Source organism: Camelus bactrianus, chromosome 15 (genome assembly GCF_048773025.1).
Source record: "Camelus bactrianus isolate YW-2024 breed Bactrian camel chromosome 15, ASM4877302v1, whole genome shotgun sequence".
Lineage (NCBI taxonomy): Eukaryota > Metazoa > Chordata > Mammalia > Artiodactyla > Camelidae > Camelus > Camelus bactrianus.
Genome location: NC_133553.1, coordinates 67,963,952 through 67,989,305, shown reverse-complemented (window position 1 = coordinate 67,989,305; position 25,354 = coordinate 67,963,952). Strand labels below are relative to the sequence as shown.

General features: G+C 45.9%; 1 pseudogene; it reads left to right on the top strand.

Annotated features, from left to right (window-relative positions):
* Nucleotides 1-15,407: 15,407 nt before the first annotated feature.
* Nucleotides 15,408-18,036, top strand: LOC141573377 (RNA polymerase II subunit A C-terminal domain phosphatase pseudogene; annotated as a pseudogene).
* The last annotated feature ends 7,318 nt before the right edge of the window (nucleotides 18,037-25,354 follow it).

Sequence of the window (25,354 nt, the reverse complement as noted above, 5' to 3'; positions counted from 1 at the left end):
TGTTTAATGTCCACAATTTGGCGGGTTTTCCAGTTTTCTTTATGTTATTGATTTCTAACTTCATTCCATTGTGGTAAGAGAAGATATTTTGTATGATACCTGTCTTTTAAAATCTTGGGATTTGATTTGTTGCCTACCTTATAGTCTGTTCTGGAGTATGTCCCTTGTGCACTTGAGAAAAGTGTGTGTGCTATTGTAGTTGAATGGAGTGTTCTGAGTGTATGTATTAGTTCTAATTGGTTTATTGTGTTAAGTTCTCTATTTCCTTATTTGTCTTCTGTCTGGTGGTTCTGTCCTTTACTGTGAGAGTGGTATTGACATCTCCAACTCTTATTGTAGACCCATCTATTTCTCCCTTCAATTCAGTTTTTGCTTCATATATTTCAGTGGTCTGTTATTAAGTGCATAATTATTTATAGTTGTTACATCTCCTTGCTGTACTGAGCCTTTTATTAATGTATCATTTATTTTCTCTTATAAGCTTTTTTGATTTAAAGTATACTTAATTTGATATAAGTATAGCCACTCCTGATCTCTTTTGATTACTATTTGCAAGTAATATAATTTTCCATCCTTTTATTTTCAAACTGTTTATATCCTTAGCTCTCAAGTGAGTCTTTTATAGACAGCGTGTAGTTGGGTAATGTACTCTGTAGCTGGAAGATCTCTGTTCCACTCCCAGCGGCTTCAGTGTAAATTCCCCTTCCCCCTGGGGAAATGCCTTGTTTTGGGGGGGTTTTGAGGGCTTTCATTTTTCAGTTGTTTTGTTTTGTTTTGTTTTTCTTCACCTTTTTTCCCCTTTTATTTGCAGGGAATGGGAGGAGTTGGGAACAGGGATGTGGGAGGTGGATTTTTTTTTTTCAGCTCACTTCCAGAGGGTGGGAGTTTTTATTTTAGTATGTGTCATGGATAAAGTTGTTTTTGAAAAATTAAAAAAAGAGAGAGAGAGAAAGATCCAGTGCCTGCGGTGGACAAAGGTTTCCCTGTGCTTGTTGAAACTGTTCCTTCTACCAGAAGTAGCATGCTGACACACAGTGGGCGGAATGGGCCTCCAGATTACCTTGTTTGGCCCACATAGGATGGCCCGCATGATCTAGTTGCAAACATTTAAAAATCAAGAGATTTCAAATGTAAATCAGGTAAAAGAAGATCTAGGTATACCGAAATCAAATTCCCACCTGGCAAAATTTGTCTGGGCCACACAGAACTGTACCCTTCAGACAAGAATGAGGTTTCAGCTCCACCCTGGCTTCCATCCCTTTTAGCTCCTGGACTATGAGGCTGAGTGTCAGCTGTGTCTTATTGTCATTCTTATGTTGTTGATTTTCTTTTAGTTGTAATAAGTGGAAGGGGAAATATCTTGTACCCGTATCTCAATCTAAACAGTGTGAAAATAAAAGCTAGACCAAGAAGATAATACGGTTTTAAGAAAAAGGGGAGATGACTCATTTCTTTATGGAAATGAATTCTTTTTCTACATATACAAGGTCATTATACATCAAATGACCTGTAGGGCCCATGACCAACATTCAGAAGAAATAAAACCAGTTGATTTGAATAAAAAAAAAAGGTAAACTGTCAACAAAGTCAAAGTGTGAATATGAATAAAGTACGTGATTTGCCTCTGAAATACAATGATGTGTCAAATGAAGAAATACCATGGCTCTAAAACCTTTCACAAATAGCAAATAATAGCAAAACAATCTGTTGTACACAAGGGAAATTATGGACCTTAAACAAAAGCAAATATTTGCAATTTTACTTCTAACCAAAAATCTAATGTTTAATCTAAATGCCTAATGCTTAAGCTAAACGCTTAAACTAAAAAAACAATGGAAAAGATCAATGAAACTGAAGGCCAGTTCTTTGAAGATAAGCACAATTGATAAACCTTTAGCCAGACTCATCAAGGAAAAAAAGGAGAGGGCCCAAATTAACAAAATCAGAAATGAAAAAAGAAGTTACAACTGACACCAAAGAAATACAAAGGATCGTAAGACTACTGTGAGCAACTGTATGCCAACAAAATGGACAACCTAGAAGACATGAACAATTTCCTAGAAAGGTACAATTTGCCAAGATGGAACCAGGAGGAAATAGAAAATATGAACAGAACAATTACCAGCACTGAAATTGAATCAGTAATTTAAAAACTCTCAACAAACAAAAGTCCAGGACCAGAAGGCTTCACAGGGGAATTCTGCCAAACATTTAGAGAAGACTTCTCACCTGTCTTTCCAAAACTATTCTGAAAAACAGGAGGCAGGAACACTTCTGACCTCATTCTATGAGGCCACCATCACCTGGATACTAAAACCAGATAAAGATATCAGAAAAAAAATTACAGGCCGATATCATTGATAAACATAGATGCTAAAATCCTCAACAAAATGCTAGCAAACCAAGTCCAACAATACCTTGAAAGGATCACACACCATGATCAGGTGGGATTCATCCCAGGGATGCAAGGATTTTTCAATATCTGCAAATCAATTAATGTGACACACCACATTAACAAATTCAAGAATAAAAACCACATGGTCATCTCAATAGATACAGAAAAAGTTTTGATAAATTTCAACATGCATTTATGATTAAAAACTTTTCAGAAAGTGGGCATACATGGAACATCCCTCAACATAATAGAGGCCATATATGACAGACCCACAGCCAACATCATACAGTGGTGAAAAGCTGGAAGCATGTTCTCTAAGGTCAGGAACCAGACAAGGATGACCACTCTCGCCACTTTTACTCAACATAGTTTTGGGAGTCCTAGCCGTAGTAATCAGAGAAGAAAAAGAAAAGGAATCCAATTTGGAAAGGAAGAAGTAAAACTGTTACTGTTTGCAGATGACATGATACTAGAAATGGAAAATCCTAAAGACAGCACCAGAAAACTACTAGGCCTCATCAATGAATCCAGTAAAGTTTCAGGATACAAAATTAACATACAGAAATCAGTTGCATTTCTATACACTAATGACAAAATAACATAAAGAGAAACTAAGGAAACAATCCCATTTACCATCACACCAAAAAAAATAAAATACCTAAGGAGGCCAAGAACCTGTAATCCAAAAACTGTAAGATACTGATGAAATGAACTGAAGATGATACAAAGAGATGGAAAGATACACTGTGTTCTTGGAATGGAAGAATTAATATTGTTAAAATGGCCATACTACCCAAGGCAGTCTACAGATTCACTGAAATCTCTATCAAATTATCAATGACATTTTTCACAGAACTAACTAGAAGAAAAAAATTTTAAATTTGTATGGAAACATAAAAGATCCCAAATAGCCAACACAATCTTGAAAAAGAAGAACAGAGCTGGAGGAATCATGCTCCCTGACTTCAGACAACACTACAAAGCTACAGTAATCAAAACAGCATGGTACTGGCACAAAAACAGACACACAGATCAATGGAACAGGACAGAAAGTCCAGAAATAAACCCACACACTTATAGTCAATTAATCTATGACAAAGGAGGCAAGAATATACAATGGAGAAAAGACAATCTCTTCAACAAGTGGTGCTGGGAAAACTGGAGAGCTACATGTAAAAATAAAATTAGAACATTCTCTAGCACCGTATACAAAAATAAATCCCAAATCGATTAAAGATCTAAGATTAGATACTGTAAAGCTCCTGGAGGAAAACAGAGGCAGAACACTCTTTAACATAAATCACAGCAACATTTTCTTGGATTTGTCTCCTCGAGTAATGGAAATAAAAGCAAAACAAACAAACAAACAAAACAAAACAAATGGGACCTAGTTAAACTTGAAAGCTTTTGCACAGCGAAGGAAACCATAAACAAAACAAAAAGACAACCTACAGTATGGGAGAAAATATTTGCAAATGATGTGACCGACAAGGGACTAATTTCCAAAATGTAGAAACAGCTCATACAGCTTAATGTCAAAAAAAAAACAACCCAGTCAAAAAATGGGCAGAAGACATAAATAGACATTTTTCCAAAGAAAAAGTCCAGATGGCCAATGGGCACATGAAAAGGTGCTCAGTATTGCTAATTATTAGAGAAATGTAAATCAAAACTACAGTGAGGTATACACCAGTCAGAATGGCCATCATTAAAAAGTCTACAAATGATAAATGCTGGAAAGGGTGTGGAGAAAAGAGAATCCTCCTGTAGTGTTTGTGGGAATGTAAATTGGTGCAGCCACTTTGGAGGACAGTATGGAGGCTCCTTAAAAAACTAAATATAGTTTTACCATATGATCCAGCAATCCCACTCCTGGGCATATATCTGCAGAAAATTCTAATTAGAAAAGACACATACACCCCAATGTTCATAGCAGCACTATTTACAATACCCAAGACACAGAAACAACCTGAATGTCCATCGACAGATGACTGGATAAAGAAGATATGATGTATCTGATAGGGTAGGTCTGTGCTGGACGAGGTGAAAACCACCACTTACATTTCACACAGAGCCAAAATACTAGAATATTCTTAATGTAATTAAGAACCATGTCAACTTCTTGACATTGCCCAGCAAATCACTACTTCGTTTTCTAATATTAAAATGACAATAAAACAATCTTTAAAATATAATTTAGGTAATGAAAACTAAAAAAAAGAAGATATGTGTGTGTGTGTGTGTGTGTGTGTGTGTGTGTGTGTGTGTGTGTGTGTATTCCACACACAATGGAATATTTCTCAGCCTTAAAAAATGAAATAATGACATTTGCACCAACATGGATAATCCTAGAGATTATTATATTACATGAAGTAAGTCAGAGAAAGACAAATACCATATCACTTATATGTGGAATCTAAAAAAAAGATACAAATTTTATTTACAAACCAGAAACAGACTCAACGACAGAAAAACTATTGTTACCAAAAGGGAAAGAGGGGTAGGGATAAATATGAGTTTGGAATTAGCCAATACACACTACTATATATGATAGATAAACAACAAGGACCTACTATATAGCACAGGGAACTATATTCAACTTCTTGTAATGAGCTATAATGGGAAAGAATTGGAAAATACATGTGTATGTATGTATATATGTAACTGAATCACTCTGCTGTACACCTGCAAATAACACTGTAAATCAACTACACTTCAGTAATTTAAAAACATTGAATGCTTAGTGTATTAAAGAAGTGGCAGAATTTAAAAGGTCATGAGGCATTTATAGAAGTAACTTGCAGTATTCATAAATCAGAATTATAGAGTACAAATAAAAAATACACGACTGGTTAACCATGTCCACTTACTGTGTCCATGAGAACTGCTGTGGGCCTGAGAGCTTTGGGGTCTGGTACCCGTAGCAGGCACAGCATCAGAAACGACACGCGCATGCGATGCTGCTCCTGGAATGCTGTTGCCCCAGCTCCAGAAACATAAACCCAGTGTTTCTGTAAGAACATAGGTCAAGGATACCATCCCAAGGGATGACTTTATGCAAAAAAAAAAAAAAAAGCCTAGCACCAAAAACTATAAAATAGTAATGAACCAAAAAACCCATTCGTGATTTGGCTTGTAGACAGCTGAACAATCTGCTTGAGGAACTTGGAGTTACGTGCATGGTCATACCTGTTACACATGGGAATACATGTGATAACATACACGTTACACGTGGGGAGGTCCGGTGACAAGCTGCGGAGGAGATTTTTTGGAACTCCTGAAAGAGATATACCTGCTTGTGCTGCTCAGATGAAAATTCCTACTCCAGCTTATCTGTAAAGTCGAGAACAAAGACTATGGTTTGGGGTTGGCATCCTATCCATTTCAACGTGTGAGCATTGCTCTGCAGGGGCTCCCACAGATAGTTACAGCAATCTTGAGCCAATTCATTTATTTCAGTAACACAGTGTCTTTGAGAATCACATTTGGCAAGACACACACTTGTCCACTTATCCCCAGAAAAATCAATTTCCAGAAATGAGTGTGCTATCTAGAGTACGCTCCTCAAATTGTACAGACTGAGATCTAATAGAAGTTCTCTGACTTCAGAACCGACTAGAGCTTGACATCATTTTTCTAATTAATATTAGCAGCAAAAATGAATAAAAAGCAACAAACAGAACAATGGTATATGATCGTGAAAACTAAATATGGCAACACTGGCATTCCAGAATTCTCAATGTATCAATGCACAGTTATCCTAAAAATAAAAACCATCAAGCAAAGAAAGACTCCCTCCATTTCTGGAGGAAACTTCATGTGAACAGCTGTTTCCCATCATGAGTCACTAAAACTGCATAAAGCTCCTAGTCGACAGTCAAGGCTGTCCCATATGCAGCAAGAGGCAGATCTGACACTTGTGTCTTGGGAGAAAAGGAAAGATGGTGGTGGTGAGGACAGACACAGAGCGCATGCTTAGCCTGCACGAGGTCCTAGGTTCAATCCCCAGTATCTCCATTAAAAAATTAATAAGCCTAATTACCTGCCCCCCAAAAAAACCTAAAACAAAAAGATGTCATCTTCCAAAGGAGGAATAAACAGAAAAGAAAATTTTAATAATTTAATGATTAAAATATTTTTTATTTTCAACTTTGTTTTTGAAACTTTTTAAGTTCTAACATCAAACATGCTTATATAGCTATGCTGTTACACCGTAGTGGTTTATTTGTCTATTGATTTGTCTATCAGCCAGCTACACTGAATTTGCTGAGTTTGGTACCACCGCCTTATATCAACCTCTACTTGATTAATATAATCTCTTATATTTCAATATACTATTTTTAAAAAGGCTTACACCCCCAACTAAGGAGGAGTTTCCTGCTGGGAGGGACTGTGGATTGTCCCTTCTTGTCTCTACTCAATAGAAACACAGTGAGTGTTGAAAAGTGTACACCTCTCTCCTTTGAGAGACATTCTCCTGATCAGGCGTGGCTCTTCCTTCACACACCTCCAGTCCCTTGGTCCTTCAAACTTCATTCCAGACCTAGAACAAGAGAGGAGAGAAGACAGTATCTGGTCAGTGAACACACTCTTAGTGCCCAGCCTGCCAGCCCCTGCGGAGGGCACGGAGCTCTAATCCGGACCCAGTGCCTGCACGCAAGAGCACTCCCCCTGGGGAATTAGAGACGTACTCAGACGATCAAGCAAGTCATGACTGAGAAAGGAGAGAATGACTAACGCAACTGGGGCCAAGGGGTTTAGAAGTAGTTACTGATCAGCTCCTGAAGGCTGAGTAGTTGTCCTCTAAGAAAACTACCCATTTCAGAGCGAAACAGACCCACCTGGGCAAAGACTCTGAAGTGTGAAAAAGAGGATGAGCAAGTTGTCTTAACCAGAGCACAGGGAAAGGAGCTGGAGGCAGGCTTAGACCAACTCTGGGAACTCATGGGGCAAAAGCAGTGAAGTCACTTGAGAACCGTGAACGGGGGAGCGGCAAGTCACACTGTTTCAGGAAGATCACTGGCTGCTATGAGAAGAAAGGATTGGAAATGCGGGCTGAGCAGCAGGGCCTGTAAGAAGGCTGCTGCAATGCAGTAAATTAAGGCACATATTAAGGCTAAAGGGATGTCCCAGAGATGCCAAGATGGTGGAATGGAACTGCTGCCTAGGGGAGGGCGCATAGGCCCCGTGCCCACAAACTGCTCTCTGCAGAAGTGTTTGGAAGAGGCTCAGGATGGCCCTGGGAAAGGATCAGAGTGCCACGCCTCCTCCTCCGTCAGGCCCACACCTGCATCCTGGAACTTCCTGGCCTCTCCAGCTGGGCCACCCTGGATTCTGGAGCCTATGCAGCTTCAGTGGAAGCCACTGAGGAGCTTTCTGTGGCCCAGATCAGACCCACCGAGGGTCCCATCCAGATGTGTGGCCGTCCGAGCCCTGGGAGAAATAACCATCCCCTCTGAGCCCAGGTTCTCACTCCCACAGCCCTCACTCGGCCAAGATCAAAGTTTCTCAGCCCTTAGGAAGTCTCTTTGGCTGGTAGCAATGTAAAGTTGATATTTTGCAATAATCAAACCAGGTAGGAAGATTTATGCATTATTTTCAGTAGTTCCCAGTTCAAAACCCACCTGAGAGCTTCTTACTTCCCTAATATAGAATCACAGCACATAATATGAGCTGCGCAGTAAGTGCTCCCCACCTTTGCGGATCTCTCTGCTAGATCCTTGTCTTCAGGGTGACCCTGTGAGGCAGGGCTTATTGACCTCATTTTACTTAACTGGCAAACTAGAACCTGGAGAAACTGGTGCTATCAGAGAGGAAGAGGCACCCCCCTTTCACAGTCTGCTGGGGGACCACCTGGTGGCCCTCCGCCAACGCACTCACTGTGATAACTTTCCTTACTGGTAAAAATGAGGATAACAACCCTGTGTTTCACTTGATACATTTAAAGTTATAATTACAGAATTCAGATCAGGGGCTGTTTATTAGTCTTTTCATGACATGATATAATAATGTATTTTAAAAGTAAAGAAATTTAATTTTCTCAACAAACTGAGAGTACACTAAATGTCAAGCCATACACTAGGGGTATACACACGGTGATTATACAGTGATGACAAATTCCCTGCTCACAGGGGTAAGTGGGGTACGGGGTGGGGAGAGAAGACATTAAACAGACGTGCTGCGCCATCATTTTGTTAACAGTTGTGCTGAGGCCGAGCACAGAGGAGAGAGAAGAGCTCAGGCGCCTGTGACACCCGCGGAAGCGCAGGTCAGACTGACGCACTCCAGCAGGCGCTTAGGGAGCACAGCCAGCTGCGGAGTTCGACTGGCTGGGAAGAAACAGCCCTGAGTCTGCAGTGGGAGGTTCCCCTCACGGAGAATGTGGCTCTCCAGGCAGGCCCCAGAGGGGAAATTCCAGAATATTCCAGAAGAGGTGGGATCCCTAAACCAACCTTTGGGGGTAAATCCTGTACACAGGCTCCCAGCGCAGGCCAACCACGCAGGAGGCCTGGACGCACAGATAGACGGAAGGACGGAGGGGCAAGAGGCTTTCAGAGAGACCCCTCCGAAGACCGCCGAGGTCACCGCCCCAGCGGCCAAGAGCGTCCTCGGAGGATCACGGATTCAGGGCGGCCCGACGCCCCCTCCCAGATTTGGGAAACCGAGGTGCTGAGGGCAGGGCAGGGCCGGGCCGCGGCCACCCCAGCGACTCCGAACCCGGCGCGGCCTCCCGCCCGGGCCAGGAAGCGCTGCCTTGTCCACCTGGTTGGCGCAGAGCAAGTGTCGAGCCTCCAGTAAGACGCGCAGCAGCTCCTGCGAGCCCAGCTGCGGCTCCGCGCTGCCCGCTGCCCGCTGCCCAGCCGCGCGGTCCCGCGCCGCCCTGCCCGCTGCGCTGCGGACCTGCTCGCCGCCTCCTCGCGGCCTCTCCATGGTGACGGCGCGCCGGGTGCTTCTTGGCCCTCGCCCTTGCCCTGACACCAGCCCAGACCCTTGCCCATCCCGTTACACTGACATTCCTCCTCGCTCTGACCTTTGCCTTTGCACTGACCCTCACGCTAGACTTTGTGATGCCCCTGAACTCCACACTAAATGAGCCCCTGCGCTGGTGCTGGCCCTTATCCAGACTCTGACTCTCTTCCTCAGCCTCGCCCTAATCATCACCATTGACCTCATTAGCATCTGACATCTACGGTACCCTGTTCCTACCCTCACCTAACCTTGACACACCCTAACACACACTTCACCCTGAACTTCGCCCTGGCTGACCCCCACTTCACGATTGCCTTCTCAATGACCCTCAGCCTCCCTTTTACCCTGGCACTGGCCCCCAAGACCTGGCCCTAAACCTGGTGCCTCCCTTGTCATGGCCACTGCCCTGGCTTTCAGCCTAGCCTTGGTCCTGACCCTTGACCTCGCTCTGGACTTGGTTGTGGCCCTGGTCAAAATCACACCATAGTGTGAGGGTGAGGATCATGATCAAGTTCATTGTCAGCAGGTCAGGGTCAGGACAAGGGTAAGATCAGGGACAGAGTGATGAAGATCAGAACCAGAGGGTGAGTATCCAGGTCAGGGTAAATTTCTGTGTCAGGTTAAGGGTCAAGATAAAAGAATGGTCAAGGCCATGGTGTCAGAATCAGGTTCGAGGACAAGATCGGTGTGAGGGCAATTTTAGGCCCAGGGTTGGGTTCGAGATCAAGGTCAAGGTCAATGTGAGAGTCAGGGTCAGGGTCTGGTTGAGAATCCATTAGAGAGGATCAGTGAGAGGATGAATGTCAGGGTAAGGATGATGGTTATCATCAAGGTGTAGGTAAGATTGAAAGTTGGATTCAGGTTGACAGTGAACGTCCAGTTCTAAGTCAAGGATTCAGTGTCTGTGAGGATGAGGGTGATGATCAGGATTAGGGTCGGTGTCAGGTTCAGGATCAAGATTAATGTGCGTCAGGGTCAGGGTGAGCATGATGTTCATTGTTAAGTTCAAGGTCAATTATAAGTCAAGTTGGGGTTCCTTTTCTATTACTCCTGGAAGGAATTAAGTCCTCCTCTGCCACCCTCCTCCTCCTCCACCTCTCCCTCCCTCATCGTGTTATTTTGGCCCAAGCTGCATAATTCAGGATATTCTTTCCATCTCAAAGTCTGTGCCCTCAATCACATCTGCAAAGTCCCTTCTGTGTGCATGCAAAGTACTTACAGGCTAGGTAGGACATGGGCCTCTTTGGTGGGGCATTATTCTGCCTATCACAGAGGGTCAGAATTTGATTCACGGTCAAGTTCAAGGCTAAGTTCAATGTGACACTGAGTCAAGGTGATGGTCATCATTAAGGTGATTAACCTGAGAACGAGGGTCAACATAATAATGAAGATCAATGTCAGTGTGAAGCGCAATTTCAGGGTCAGGGTCTAGGTCAGGTTCAGTGTCATGATGGGATTAGGGTGTCAGTGATGACAGCCACAAAGTGTGAGTCCAGGTTCTGTGTGAGGCTCAGGGTTAGGATGAGGACCCAGGTCAGAGTGAAATTGAATTTTAGGTCAAGATCAGTGTCAGGGTCATGGTCAGGCTTGTCATGCAGACTATCTTCGGTTTCAGCTTGAGTGTACAGGGTAGTTCAGCATCAGGCTCAAGTTCAAGGGCAGGGGGGGTCAGCATGATGGTCCTTGTCAAGGTGCAGATTGAGTGTAAGGGCAAAGTGAGGTTGACAGTCGGGATCAGATTGAGGGTGGTGTCTCATTCAAGATAGTGTTCTGAGTCATGATCAGTGTGAGAGAAGTTGTCATTGTCAAGAGTAAGTCAGGACCAGGGTGAGTGTGAGGGACACGTTAATGTTCAGCATCAGAAACCAGGTCATAATGAGCATCAAAGTAAGAGGAATGTCCATTAGAGGGTCAGTGTTAAGGTGAAGATGAGGGCCAAGTTCATGGACAAGGTGAAGTTCCAGGTAGAGCGGGATTGGAGTCAATGCCAAGATCAAAGCCAGGTATGGGTGGGGAAGGGACTGGCAAAGAACTGAGTGAGGGTGAGAGTGAGTGTATATGTCAGGGTGATAGGATCAGGTTAACTATTAGGTTTAGGTTGAGTGTCAGGTTCAGTGTAAGGCTCAAGGTCAAGGTGAGGGTCACTGTAGGGTGGGCTAAGGTTAGGATCTTTGAGAGTGGAACTGGCTGAGGGTCAGTGGTCAGGGTGTGGGAGCAAACTCACATTCATGTGGAGGTCAGAGATACCAGAAAACTGAGCTAGACTGAAGCTTGGAGTCTATAGATGTGGCTGGACCAACAGGCAGAGACCAGATCCTTAAAACATCTTTAAAGACATGAGACACTCAGACTTTTCGTTGGAAGCAACAGCTGGACTTTACTGTGCTTTGCCCTCTAAGAGCTTGGAGAGCAGGGACTGGCAGTGCTAGTCACCTCTGTGACCCCAGTGCTTACAGAAGTTTAACCGCAAAATGAATACATTAAAATACTGAAGCACAAAACGAATACTTTAAGAATAAAAGACTGCTAAGAATAGATTGATCTCATTCATCTGTTTTTATCTATCTGTGAACCAGTACCACACGGTCCTGTTTATTATAGCCTGATAGTGAGTCCTGGTACCTGGTCGAGTAAGTCCTTTCACAGTTTTCCTCCTTTCCTTCTGCTTCTGTTTCTGCCTCCTCCTCTCAACGCTTTCATTTCCACATCTATTTTAGAACCGGCTTACCAAATTATTAAATAAGAAAAAAAAGCCAGTTCAGACTGTACTGGGATTTACCGAATTAAGATGAGTTCTGGGAATGTCTGTCTCCTTATCTGCCTGGTGTCTCTGAGGAGGGAAGCAGCCCGTGTGGCCCTGGCTCACCCTTACCCTGAGGGAGATGTGGGTAAACCAGCGTGAGGTGTGGAGGGTCACTTACTGGGTCCCCAACCTGAGCCACCCCGGGCCTTGACTTCCGCCACCTCACCTCTACGTGGGCGCTCCGGCACATGAAGCACCCAGGAAGCCCCCCAGACTAAAGTCGCCATGAATGGGGACACTTTCCCAGTGACCACAGAGAAGCAGGGGCCGGGTGTGTCTCCTCGGCCATTTCCGTCAGTAGGAACAGGAAAGGGGCGCACACCAGGCAGAGCTGCTTAGGGCTTTAGTAATGAATCTCAAAATTGAACTAGTGTTTAATGTCTCTGAGAACAAAATCAAACCAGACTTTCCTTCCCACTGGGGTTTCCGACATGAGGACACCGTACACTCAGGGCTCCCCCAGGACCACCCCTGACCAGGAAGGCAGCCGCCAGAGAACCAGCACCATGGCGGGCGCGGCAGCGGGACGCGCTGCCTCCTCCTGATGGATCTGTCAGCAGCACCCGGCGGGGGGCCGACCGCACAGGGAACTGGGTGACCTCATCGCCTGGCTGGGGACAGGACCAGGCATGGAGTAGGCCCGCTGTGGCTGAATGAGGCTGGAGCAGAGGAACAGGAGACCTGAGTTGTCCAGGGTTGGAGGCACACAGGCGGGGCCTGGCCCAGCATCTGTGCCCTCTGGGATGAAGGGGTGAATCAGCTCCGGGTTCACCAGCGCCTCCTCGAGAGGCCGGTCCACATGGAAGTCATGGACATCGGGGGGCTGGGTGGGCCTTGGGGGCAGGTCCCCCTGGGCGCTGGGGAATCTGCAGCTCTGTGGGGCGGGCAGGCAGGGGAGCTGTGGAGAACTGGTGCAGGAGGGCCTGAGGGTAGCAAGCAAGGGACAGCAAAAGGAGACCCGTCCCATTCCCTCCCCGTCCCAGCTCACCTCCCTCCAAGTGTGGTTTCTGCACCTACATCAGTAGCTCGGTGTTACTGCACTGTCAAGTGTGTGCAAATCCTCGGGGCCGTGGCAGTGAGCACACGGAGGGCGGCCATGGTGGGGCTGGCAGTGGTGTCTTCAGATGACCCGTACTTCTAGGGACAGTTGCTGTTAGGAGAGGCTCGTGTGACTCTGTACTGACTTTAGCTTTTAAGCTGGAGGAAGAACTTCAAATAGTGAAGACGGAATTTATCCCCTTGTGGAATGTGGAAAGCTCCCAGTTCTTTCAGGAATATATATCCCCCCGGCGTCTGTGACATGGCATTAATTTGGCACAAATATGCCTTATAGTCATTGACCGGCTGTCTTCTTTCCTCTGTAGATAATACTTGTTTTTAAAGAAACTGTAAATTGTGTTTATTTAAGTAGCGAAATGAACCCAGTGTAGCTTCTTTGCCCAGTAAAATATCCATTGTGCCACGTTTCTTGCATGACAAATCATGAAAACTCCTCTAAAGGTCTTCTTTTAAACACCAATTTGATATCTGCTTTATTGTAACTTTTCCAAAACATGCTCTTTAGAAGTAGAAATCCTGAACACCCTCAGAGTATGGGTTTATAGCAAGCCACTGACATAAGCCATTTTCTGATGTTTGTTTTTGAAATGATTGTTAGCACCTGGAGTTGTCTTAAGAAAAGACCATTAGTATTCTTTTTGTTTCCCATTTGAGAGACCATTTTTATGGTAACTAAAAAATGGCAGGTTGACAGTTTGGGGAACTGGAAGAAACCATAAATAAAACTGTATCGACTGTAGTAAATTGTACACATCTCCTTTTCCATCGTGTGTGAATTCTCCACACCACAGACATTAACAAAGGCTGAGCTAAGGCAGAAGCTCTGATGCTCCAGGTCCTTCCTGCCTCCTCGCTCTCCTCTGCCTTAGTTTTGATCTGAAAGAAAGTGTAATGAGTGGCTGAATTGTTCCTCCTTCAATTCTGGGGGTTCCTACCAAAACTGACAAGTCTGTCTGCCATCTAGGTGGTTATGTTTATAATGTGGACACCTGCTGTGTATGAACTAAATTGGAACCACAAGCTTATTCCATGTAATACCTCCCATAATTTGCATTATGTTGTTCAATTTCCAGCTGCTACAGGCAATAAAAATAGTGTCTCCTGACTACAGAATAATGTCAGTTCACATTAAGTGTATAAGTTGAGTGATTTAGCAACCAAAATCCTAGTTTACTAGGGTCTTATGGTTCTGATTTTTCTTGGTGACACTGAGAACAATGAAAGTTTCTAGAACCGTGATTTAAGAAGCAAACTGTCAAACAGTCTAAGAGAAACAAAACACCTTTTGTGACTATGAAACAGTCTGATTTAAGAGGAGTACATATTCTAAGTAACAGTGATATTACCGTGTAGAAAATTATTAGATTAATTCTATTACAATTTGGCATAATGATTTCCAACCTTGATTTGAAGTGTTGAAAAGCAGAATTAATTCTAAGCCATTTAAATTTTAAAATCAGTACCTGTGGCCACTATATATAAAAATAGATTAAAAAAAACAAATTTCTTCTGTATAGCACAGCAAACTATATTCAATATCTTGTTATATAACCTTTAATGAAACAGAATGTGAAAATGAATATATGTATGTACATGCATGACTCGGACATTGTGCTGTACACCAGAAATGGACACATTGTAACTGACTGTACTTCAATAAAAAATTAAAAATAACTACCCAAATAAACAAAATCAGTGCCTGCCATATAACACTTCGAGGAAACAGTGAAATTCAAAATTTAAAGAAGAAATATTAGGTATAGGACTGGAAAGTACTATGAAGGTTGCTAATGCCGTCTCTATACATTAGATGAAATTTGATAATAATATACACCGAACACTAATATTTATCAGTATGTAACATTTCTCTTGTGCTTATTGCTTAACATCTGTAGCTTATACTTGGCATCTTCAGGTGCACACACTCAGATTTGTATCTTGAATTTCAGATTGGATGTATCCAGTGGCCTACGTAACATCTCCACCAGGGTGTCTAATGGGTACCTCAGCCTTAATATGTCCAAAGTAGAATTCCTGATTCACCGCCACCACATCCAACACCCAAATCTTCTCCTCCCCCATCTTCCCTACATCATGCTGAAAACCCAGAGGCAGCATGTTAGTTTGATTCCCCCTCCTCCCACACTCGGTTCATGAAGTTCTGCTAGTGTAACCTCCACAATGGATCTTAATTCCAGCCACTTCATGTTTACTGCTACCATCCAGCGGGAAGCCACCATCATCTGTCTCCCAAGACCCCAGAAGCCTCCCCGAGGCTGGGCCTTCTCTACACAGCAGCCATAATGGTCCTTTAAAACCTTAGGTCATTACATTCCTTTGCTTAAAACCCTTTAATGGCACCTAATTACACTTGGACTCTCATCCAGGAGCACAGGCCCCCAGGACCAGGCTCTGCAGAGTAAAGAACAGCTCTCAGCTCCCAAGGGCCTGCTGACTTTTCTCCTGCCCCCGTCCGGGTCCTGGGAGCCTCAGGCCAGGAAGAGAGGTGCCGACATCCGGGAACAGCTTCCATCTGTCGGGACCCTGAGGAAGGAAGGCAGGTGCCTGGGGCTGAGCAGAGCAACGGCCTTGGGAAGCCAACGAGGGAGCTAAATGGGGGCACTGCTCCATGGGGTGGGGGCGGCTGGCCCTGGCCTGAGAAGGAGGAGGAGAGGGGCACCCAGCCCACCACCTGCACCCCTGGGTCTGATGGCAGGGGGCCCCCGGCGTGTGCACAGCAGCGGGGGCGGACACAGCCCGAGAAGGGGCCTGTGTGGGGCCCCGCGGGCCCCGACCTGGAGCTGGACGTCCCCAGTGACGGCGGGAGCAGCAGCAAGTCTGAGAGCTGGCTGTCCCCCGCTGCCTCTGACCGCAAAAGCGGGGAGAAGAGGGCCCGGAAGAAGACCAAGGCCCCCCCGGGACGCCGGCACAGGTGGCCCTCCCGGCGCGGCAGCGGACAGGCCTGCAGGCACCAACCACTGCAGGGAGCCCACGCCCGGTGCCCACCTGGACGGCCAGGAGGAGGGCGAGCGGGACGGCCTCTGCGGGCTGGGCAGCAGCTGAGCTGACAGGAAGGAGGCCAAGACGGAGCTGTACAGCAGCCGGCAGCCTGGCATCACGGTGGGCGAGTCCCTGGACCAGAGCGTGGGGGAAGAGGAGGACGCTGAGGACGACGACCACCTAGGCACCTGGAGGAGATCCTGGCCCATGTGCACTCCGACCACTACACCAAGAATGACTGCTTGCTCCGCGGGGAGGCCTGGAGGCCCCCGACATCCGGAAGATCGTGCCTGAGCTCAGGAGCAGGGTGCTGGCCACCATCGCCATCATCTTCAGTGGGCTGCATGGACTTCCGGTGAAGACACAGGAGCACTACCACCCACGGCGCTCAGCGCGCATCCTCACCCAGCTGGTGCCAGACCTGGACACCCCCGACAGGGCCACCCACCTGATCGCGGCGCGGGCCGGCAGCAGAAGGTGCGCCAGGCACAGGGGTGCACGCAGCAGAACGTGGTCAACCCCGACTGGCTGTGGAGCTGCCTGGAGCGGTGGGACAAGGTGGAGGAGCAGCTGTTCCCGCTGAGGGATGACCACGGCAGGGCGCAGAGGGAGGACCACCCGGCAGCCTTTCCCGACAGGCAGGGTGCGCTTCCCACCGCTCTGTTCCACCCAACGCCCGTCTATCCCAGGGCCTCACCCAGGCCCCGAGGCTTGGGTCTACGACGCCAGCACAGGCAAGCTTATTTGGAAGGGCCCGGGGCCCCAGCTCCCTGCCCGTCCACGCAGAGCTCTCCTCCTCCAAATGGCCTAAACTCTGCACAAGCGGGCGCACCAGCCGTGGGAGGGTACAAAAATATTAAAAGCAGCAAGCCTTTCCATCCCTGCCAGAGAAAACTACCTTATAGAGAGAGCCAGTCACCACCTTCGGGGCTTGTGCAAAGTACCCTCCTTCAGGCACAGAACTGAGCACTTGCACATCATCCTGCGTGGATCCCCGCAGGCGCCATCAGGTGTCATCCCAGCTCCGTAGTGGGCCGCCTACAGCGCCCAGAAGACTCAGCCCTGCGTCCGGCGGCTGACAAACCAGGGCTGTACCTGAGATTCCCTCAGTCTTCCTCCAACGGTGATGCCTTCCTCCTGCTTCACCCAGCTAGCTTCCCAGGGCGACACACAAATACTGTCACTATTTCATTCCCACATTAAGTCCACCTCCAACAGACCCTAACTAACATCTGGAGTAAGTGTGATAAATCTCCTGTAAGACCAGCCCAAACACACAAGTCGCTGTTTGTGATGTCTAAAGAATTTAAATGCTGGGGGAGGGTGTTGTTCAGAGGCAGAGCGCATGCTTAGCATGCATGAGGTCATGGGTTCGATCCCGAGTATTTTCGTTAAATAAAAAAATAAATAAGTAAACCTAATTATCTTCCTTCTCTCCAAAAAAACAAAGAATTTAAATGTTAGCACAATAAAATAAAAAATATTAATGCATCTAATATAGGAACATTTGTCCCAAAAAAGTGGATGCAAAATGAAGTCTCCCAAAATTGGTGCATCTAATAGTGTAAAAACTACACATCTGGGCCATGCAGAATAGGCATGTCAAAAAGCCTAAGTGAAAAAGCCAGAAATACACACAAGACACTAACATTTTAAGTAACTCACGAGACGGGAGGATGTAGCTCAGTGGTGGAGCACATGCTTAGCATGCACCTGGTCCTGGGTTCCATCCCCAGTACCTCCATCAAATAAATAAACCTAATTACCCAACACCTTCCAAAAAAAAAAAAGAAAAAGAAAAAGAGAAAAGAAAGAAAGAAAAAAGAAAGAAAACAAAGTAACTTACTAGAAATACCTGAAGTCTGACCAACACGTCCTCCTGGATGAGGTTTACTGAGAAGTAGGTGGTGAAAACGCAGCAGCAAATGCGGTGGCGCAGATCTTCCACGACTGTGCTGCTCAGTCTAGACGTGACGATACCCGACGGGCAACACCTTTCAATCTGGCGACTGAGAAGCGATGTTTCTATGGAAGGGAGCAGAGGATGCAAAGCTCACACGCCCAGGTGAGCTGCAGCTGGCTTCCTCCCCCTGGGTGTCAGGTGTACGTGCAGTGAGCACACCTCAGCCAGAGCTAATAAGCAGCGGAGCTCAGAAGACACAGAAGACAGAAGGATACCCTTTGCTCTACAAATGTGCTCCTAAGAGCTGCGGGGAAGGGCCCAAAATGATAGAAAACTCCTTTACAAATCCTCGAAAGAAAAAACAACTGTGTTACTATTTTTGGTCCAAAGTTGCATTTCAGACATAAACATGACACTTTTCTTAAAGACAAGATCCACCCGAATTTCTGCATCTGCCTCACAAGTCTGCCTTCAGACCTATTCAAGGGAGCACCCGGGTGGGCCATGTGGGAGACGCCCAGGGCTCAGAAATCACAGGAAGGAGGACCAGGGTGGGTACAAACAGGACAGGTCAGACAGAGTAAGAGGTGGGCCAGGAACACAGGAGCAAGGACAGGGGCAGAGGATCCGATTCCAGCTGCAGGATCCGACGTCATCTGAGCAAACAGGGAGAAAGCAGAAGGGGCAATTAGAAGAGCAGTAAATGTTCTGGCTCCAGGGGCAGAATGCAAAGGACCAAGGGCAGCGAGTTCAAGACAGGACAAGGAAGTGGGGGGCCGCAGTGGACACGGTGTAGGTGATGGGGTGTCGGGCTGCTGCAACTAGATTCTGCAACACTGAGCCACCGAGGTTTCACTAGGAAAGTGACATCCTGTTTGTGTCTGATAAAGGTAACTCTGAAGTCAGTGTGAAGGCAGATAAGAGGGCACGAGAAACATCAGATCAGAGCCTGCCAGCCAGGGACAGCCCCAGCGCCAGGGGAAAGAGGCCTGACCTGCGGTACTGAGAACGGAAGGAGGAAGGGAGTTAGTGGAGGAAAAGAGCCAGCGCTGAGCCTGGTCCTGGACCCACCGTCAGAGCAGCTCCCCGACACCAGCCCCGTCCCGGCCAGGAGGGCAGGGCCAGGGGCCCACACTGGCCCTGCCACTGAGGCGGCGAGCCCGGGCCCTCCGCACAGCACCGGGCCGTGGACGGGCATTCTGCTCCGTTTCTTTGATTCCTGAGGTAAGAGCAGGTTTGTGGAGAACCTCTCTCAGCTGCACCTGCCCCCGGGGTTCAATCCAGGAATAACAGCGGTGGAGTGAGGACGGGAGCAGGAGACGTTAGGAGTTCAACTCACGTGCACAGCGTGGCTGAGAAGGAGCAGGGGGAGCCCCGGTGCCCGGCGCGCTCCCGGCCACACAAGGGGCAGGTGGGTGCGCAGGGCCTCGCCTGCGGTCCCCCTCCTCTTTCCGCTCCACGCCCTGGTAACCGTATCGCAATAGGAGACACAGGCCCAGAGTCTGGGTTTTGTGCCATATAGGATGGTGCAAAAGACAGCAATGAAACACAGTATAAATGCTGACTTATTTCCCAAGTATGAAACTCAGAACCATAATCAAAGTGTGTGACTCAGACAAGAGTTCACTAACTGAAAAATCTTCATAGCTCTCTACTTTCCAGTATAAATGGTTTTCCAACATTAGAATTACTCTGAAATCTGTTTCAGGTCTTATTTTGGGCAAGCTGCAGTTTCTCCAACCTGTTTTCCCAAGGAGTAAAGCACATGAAATGTCTCCAAAATCTCTTACATCTTTAGACTATTTTTCAACAATTGCATCAGCTAAGTCAACACACTGAGTCTCCTTCAACCACAAACCCTTCAAAACCTTAAGGTAAGAAGTAAACGGTACAGTTGGCCTCCGCAAGGGATCGGGCACATTATCTGTGCTATGAAAAGCGCCTGGATCACAGCATCCTGTTGGTGAGAAAGCTGCCGACACATTTTCTCTATTTTCCAAAAGTGTTTAAGGTGTTGTGTCCCTCCATGTTTCAATTTTTGTTTTGTTTTCCAAAGAGGTACATCTTCATTACACACCTGCCGTGGAGCCAGCTCCTCCCTGTGGGCCAGAGGGACCGAAAGGAAAGAGGAAGGTTCAGGAGGCAGCGTGTGAGGCCGGTCTAGAGAGCGCTGCCCGACAGAAAAGTGCTGCCCGGGAGTCACCCGTGTAATGTAGAATGTTCCACCAGTCCCACACATTAGGATGGAAAGAACTTGAAAAGATCAGTACTCGTAAGGTATTTACTCCAGTGTAGTGCAAATATTATCACTTCAACATAAAACCAACTAAAAAAGCACTGAAGTATTTATATTAGTTTTCCCACACAGTCTTCAAAAGCCTTTGTCATTTTGTGCAGATAGCACATCTCAACGCGGGCAAGTGATTTTCACTGAAAATAACGTGATGTGCACTCAAGACTCATAAAAAGGCAGAGTTGAAAAGGTAAACTCGTGGCCAGCTTACTCCAAACATACAAGTTTTCTAATAGCTGAATCAGGTCTCAGTTTTTAAATCTGAATTTTAGTTACTCAAAGTAAAAACTCAGCGTCTCAGCTACACTGGACGCATTTCAAGTGTTCATCAGGCCGACGTGGCAAGTGGTTGCCAGGCTGCACAGCACAGGTGCGGGCAGGTAAGATGGACGGTCTCTCTCCACACCCAGGAGACAGAACAAGCAGGAGAGCGGGAGAGCCGGCCCCTCCCTCGTGAGAACAGGACCTTGTTACAGAACAAGGACAGGAGCCCAGCGTTGTCTCTCCGCCAGCGACGCCGGCGGGCCTGGGCACAGCCTCCTTGGTGAAGGAAGGCAGCTGACCTCAGGAAAGCACTTCTCTGAGATACATGCTTTGTCGCCTTAGAACTTTTTACCTTTTAATTCCAAAGCACTCAGTGTCCATTTTTTCACTTGATCATTAATTCACTCTGCAACATGAACACTGTTCTTGTCACTACTCCCAGTTACCAAACTGGGCAGAGTTTCAGCTGCCAGCTTTATTCGAACAGTCACAACTGACGTTGTCTCGGAGCAATTCCCAAGCTCTCTTCACTACCACCAACTGCACTGAAGTAATTCACTTTCTTTCAGATCATTATACTGAAGATCAGAACGTGTAATTATCAAGCAAAGAAACCCAACCATCAGATTAGGCATAAAAAAAATAGGAAAAGGGTTTTTTTTAGTTAGTATGTACTAAAAAGCTATGCAAGGAACTAGCTCTAAAGCTTCCTCTTTTGAAAGCTCACTGCGTGCCCAGTAAATTCTGGTGTCCCCAGCTGTGGGGGGCAGGCTGCCCCACACCAGAATATTACTTGCCACTGCTCTGGACTTGGGTGTCTGAGGCAACCCTCCAGGGCTCTCTTTCCTCTCCGTGTGAAAAATAAACCAGGAGCCAAGTTCACAGACAGCAAAGCTGTGTTACATAAAGGAGCAGTCATTTTTCAGTATCTAACAAACGCCTCCCAGAAACCACCTCGCATTTCTGCTCTCTGTGAAGGGCCCTGAAGCGCAGGCTGACGTTTCCTCAGTAGACGGGGTCTGGCTACCTCAGCCCTTGTCCAGGTCGGCGTCTGTTTATACTCTTGACTCTGACTCTTACCTCCTCCTGATCAGTCCCTTCAAAAATAACCCTCACCATTCTTTTATTTACTTCCACTTTTAACGGTTGTCTTACAAATTAAACAAATGAACCTATGATCCACAGAATGTGGCCATGACACGACTAGTTTAAAAAGAAAATGAACTTGCCTTGGTGATGTCCGCTTCCATCTACCTGCCTGCTAAGGAGGGCAAGAGTCTGCTCTTCCCCCTAAAGCCTGTCCTTGGTGATTTTCAGAGCATTTTCTCAACAACCAAACACATTTTTGAGACGACCCCAGCACTACACCTCACTATCGTAATATGAAAACCAATCATCCTCCCGTTAAAATATTTACCTAAGAAGCTGTTGTATGAGTTGAACCAGAGGCAAACACTATTTTCCAGAAGATTCATAGATTCCTGTACTAATAAGATCTTCTGTGAAATGTCAAGGCATTCGCTTCCTGTTCATCAATTTCTTTTTCCTTCTGTGCTGCTTTTTTGGCTTCAATAGCCTGTAATTCAAGAAACAGGAAACAGAAACTGGTTACCAGCTGTCTTAGCAGCAGGTGTGACGGCACCCTGCACTGAGCCCTAATCCCACAGCCTGGCTGTGCACCGACTCAACACCGCTGGTGACACAAGCCCACACCCACCCATCACTCACTGCTCAGTTCCTAAACAATTTGTCCTACAAACCCAGTGTCCAAGCGGCCAGTGCTGATGGTCTGCAGCCTCCTTCAGTGAAGTTCCTAAACTCTCTACCCCTGCTGTGATCACCGAGGCGGGGGTCTATCTGTTTTGTAAACAGGAAGCAATAACCCTCAAACTAAGAGGAAATGTGCCTAAGCCAGGTGTCTGATACACGACGGCCACCATACAGAAAGAGTTCTTACAGCTTGACGACTGAAAGGTAAATAACCTGATTAAGAAACAAGCAGAAAAGAATTGAATAGATCTACCATGAAAGAAGACATGCAAATGGCTAACAAGCACACGAAGAGATGCTAAGCACCACTAGTCATCAAGGAAAGCACGCCTGCTAGGACAGCTGTCATTAAAAACAAGATGAACAGCAGCACGCGTTGGCAAGGATGCAGAGAAGCTGGAACCCTCACACAGTGCTACTGGGAATGTGAAACGGTACAGCCACTTTAGGAAACAGTCTGGCCACTCCTCGAAACATGAAACACAGAGTCACCATAAAACTCAGCAACTCCACCCCAGGCACATCAACATGGATGCTACAACCTGGCCGAACTTTGAAAACACAAAGGGCCACATACAGTACAAATCCACTTACATGAAATGTCCAGAACAGGGAAACCCCTAGAGACAGAAAGCAGGCTGGTGGCTGTCAGTGGCTGGGAGGAGTGGGAATGGGGACTGACTGTTAAAGGGCACAGAGTTTCTTTTAGGAATGATGAAAATGTTCTGAAATTAGACAGTGGTGATGATGGTTGCACGACTCTGTGAATATATAAGAAAAATCATTAACTCACACACTTTAAAAGACAAAACTTCATAGTAGGTGAATTATATCTTGATAAAGCTATTATTTTTTTTAAATTTAAAGGAGGTATCTGTTGCCAATCAACGCAATCAATATTCCTGAGACCTACCAAGCATCGTTCTAGTCATCAAATTTACTCTGAAAAAGCAAACAAGGTCTTTCCTGCTCGGCTTTATTTTCTAATGGCAAAAGCCAGACCAGTCTAGACTCACAGACATAGAAAAAAAACTTACGGTTACCAGAGGGGGAAGGGAGTGGGAAGGGATAAATTGGGAGTTCGAGATTTGCAGATACTAACTAATTAATATAAAATAGATAAACAACAAGTTCATATTGTTAGCACAGGGAACTATATTCAATCTCATAGCAACCTATGGTAAAAAAGAATATGAAAATGAATATATGTACGTTTATGTATGACTGAAGCAGTATGCTGTACGCAGACACTGACACAACATTGTAAATCAGCTATACTTCAATTTAAAAAAGAAAGCCAGAACTGCCTAAATGCAACAGCCCTCCCCACCCTGAGGGGTGTGGGCATGCAGACTGTGACTGATGGCAGGACTGGAGCCGTGCCACCCACTCTAAAGGGTAAGAGGGCAACATGGATCACTTTAAGAATGTGTGTGCTTTTGACCCAATTTCATTTCTAGAACTCCTTCCTAATGATCATTCTTATACTCAATGACTTATAATCTACAAGAATATAGTTAAAATTATTTATGGTATTAAAAATATCTAAAACCTAAATGATCAACAATAGAAAATTATTTAAAGAAAAAAGAAGAAGAAAAAGTGATTCCCCTTCTATACGACAGTCTTCCCCAAAGCAACCGAACAAACGGACTTAGCAGCGGAACAGTCAACACAAAAGACACGGCGACCTGTGAGTGAAAAGGACGCAGGTCGCTGGGACCAGCTCTGGCACCACAGGCAGTATCGTTAGCAAACGTCTGCACTTTTGAAATTCTGGAAGACAGTGCACCAAAAATATTAACAATGATTATTCCTAAGTGATGAGGGGTTTTGTTTATGCCTTTCTGTAGCTTGGAGACATTCTTGGCTTCAAATACATGGCCTTCTGAGGAGAGAGAGGAGAGAGGCCCCTTAATTTTTAGGCACCTTGATTATGATCCGAGGGATCACATATCCCAAACCCCCCCCCCAAGTCCCGCTCTGCAGCAGGAAGCACAGAATAAACATAGGTGCTAACCAAACTAACAGGTTCTAAAAATACCGCTTGGATCGCGTCAAGGTTACCAGCCAGCCCACGTGAGGACAGCCTCTGCCCATTTGCTGTCACTGCCCCAGCAGGCGAGCCATCACACAGAGCCACATGGGGTGCAGGAAGATGGCAGAGGTTGGAGTCAGCAGACCTGCCACTCACCAGTCAGGACACCTCAGCAAATCGGTGGTGCTCCTGTCCACGTCTATAAAATGGAATTTTGAGACAACTTTTCCCACTCGACACAGTGGACTAGGTTAAAAGAGAAAAAAAGTAAAGTACCCAGCACAGGTCCCTGAAAAATAACAGGGTACACAGAGAATGGCTGTTGCTACCAACATCATTACGTATATGATTTCCTCTGATTGTTTTTCAATTTAATCAAAGTGTATTTTCAAAAATATTTCTAATACACTCACTCCGTCTAATTTTAGCAGCGTAAGTTTTTAAATTGAGAACTATTACAACAATGAAAGTAACAAAAGAGGCTATGGTGGCCAATTAGCACATGCAAATACAAACAAACACCCCACCCTGCCCCCCGAGGAGCCAAAGCTAAGAAGATGCCCAATGTTGATGAGGTCGAGGGCTGGAACGCTCACACAGGCTGGTTCCAATGTAAATGGCACAACCACTTTGGGAAGCTGTAACCGCACGCTCACCCTAGGATCCGGCAAATTGGAATTCAAAGTATTTACCCAAGAGAAAAACTTGCATTTGCAAAATACACAGCATGATCATAGCAATTTCATGGAGTTAAAATCATCTAATGTCTATCAACAGGAGAATGGACAGACCAGCAGTGCCATAACCATACAGAGGAACACTGCTCAGCAGCAGAAACAACACACCCAACACAGATGAAT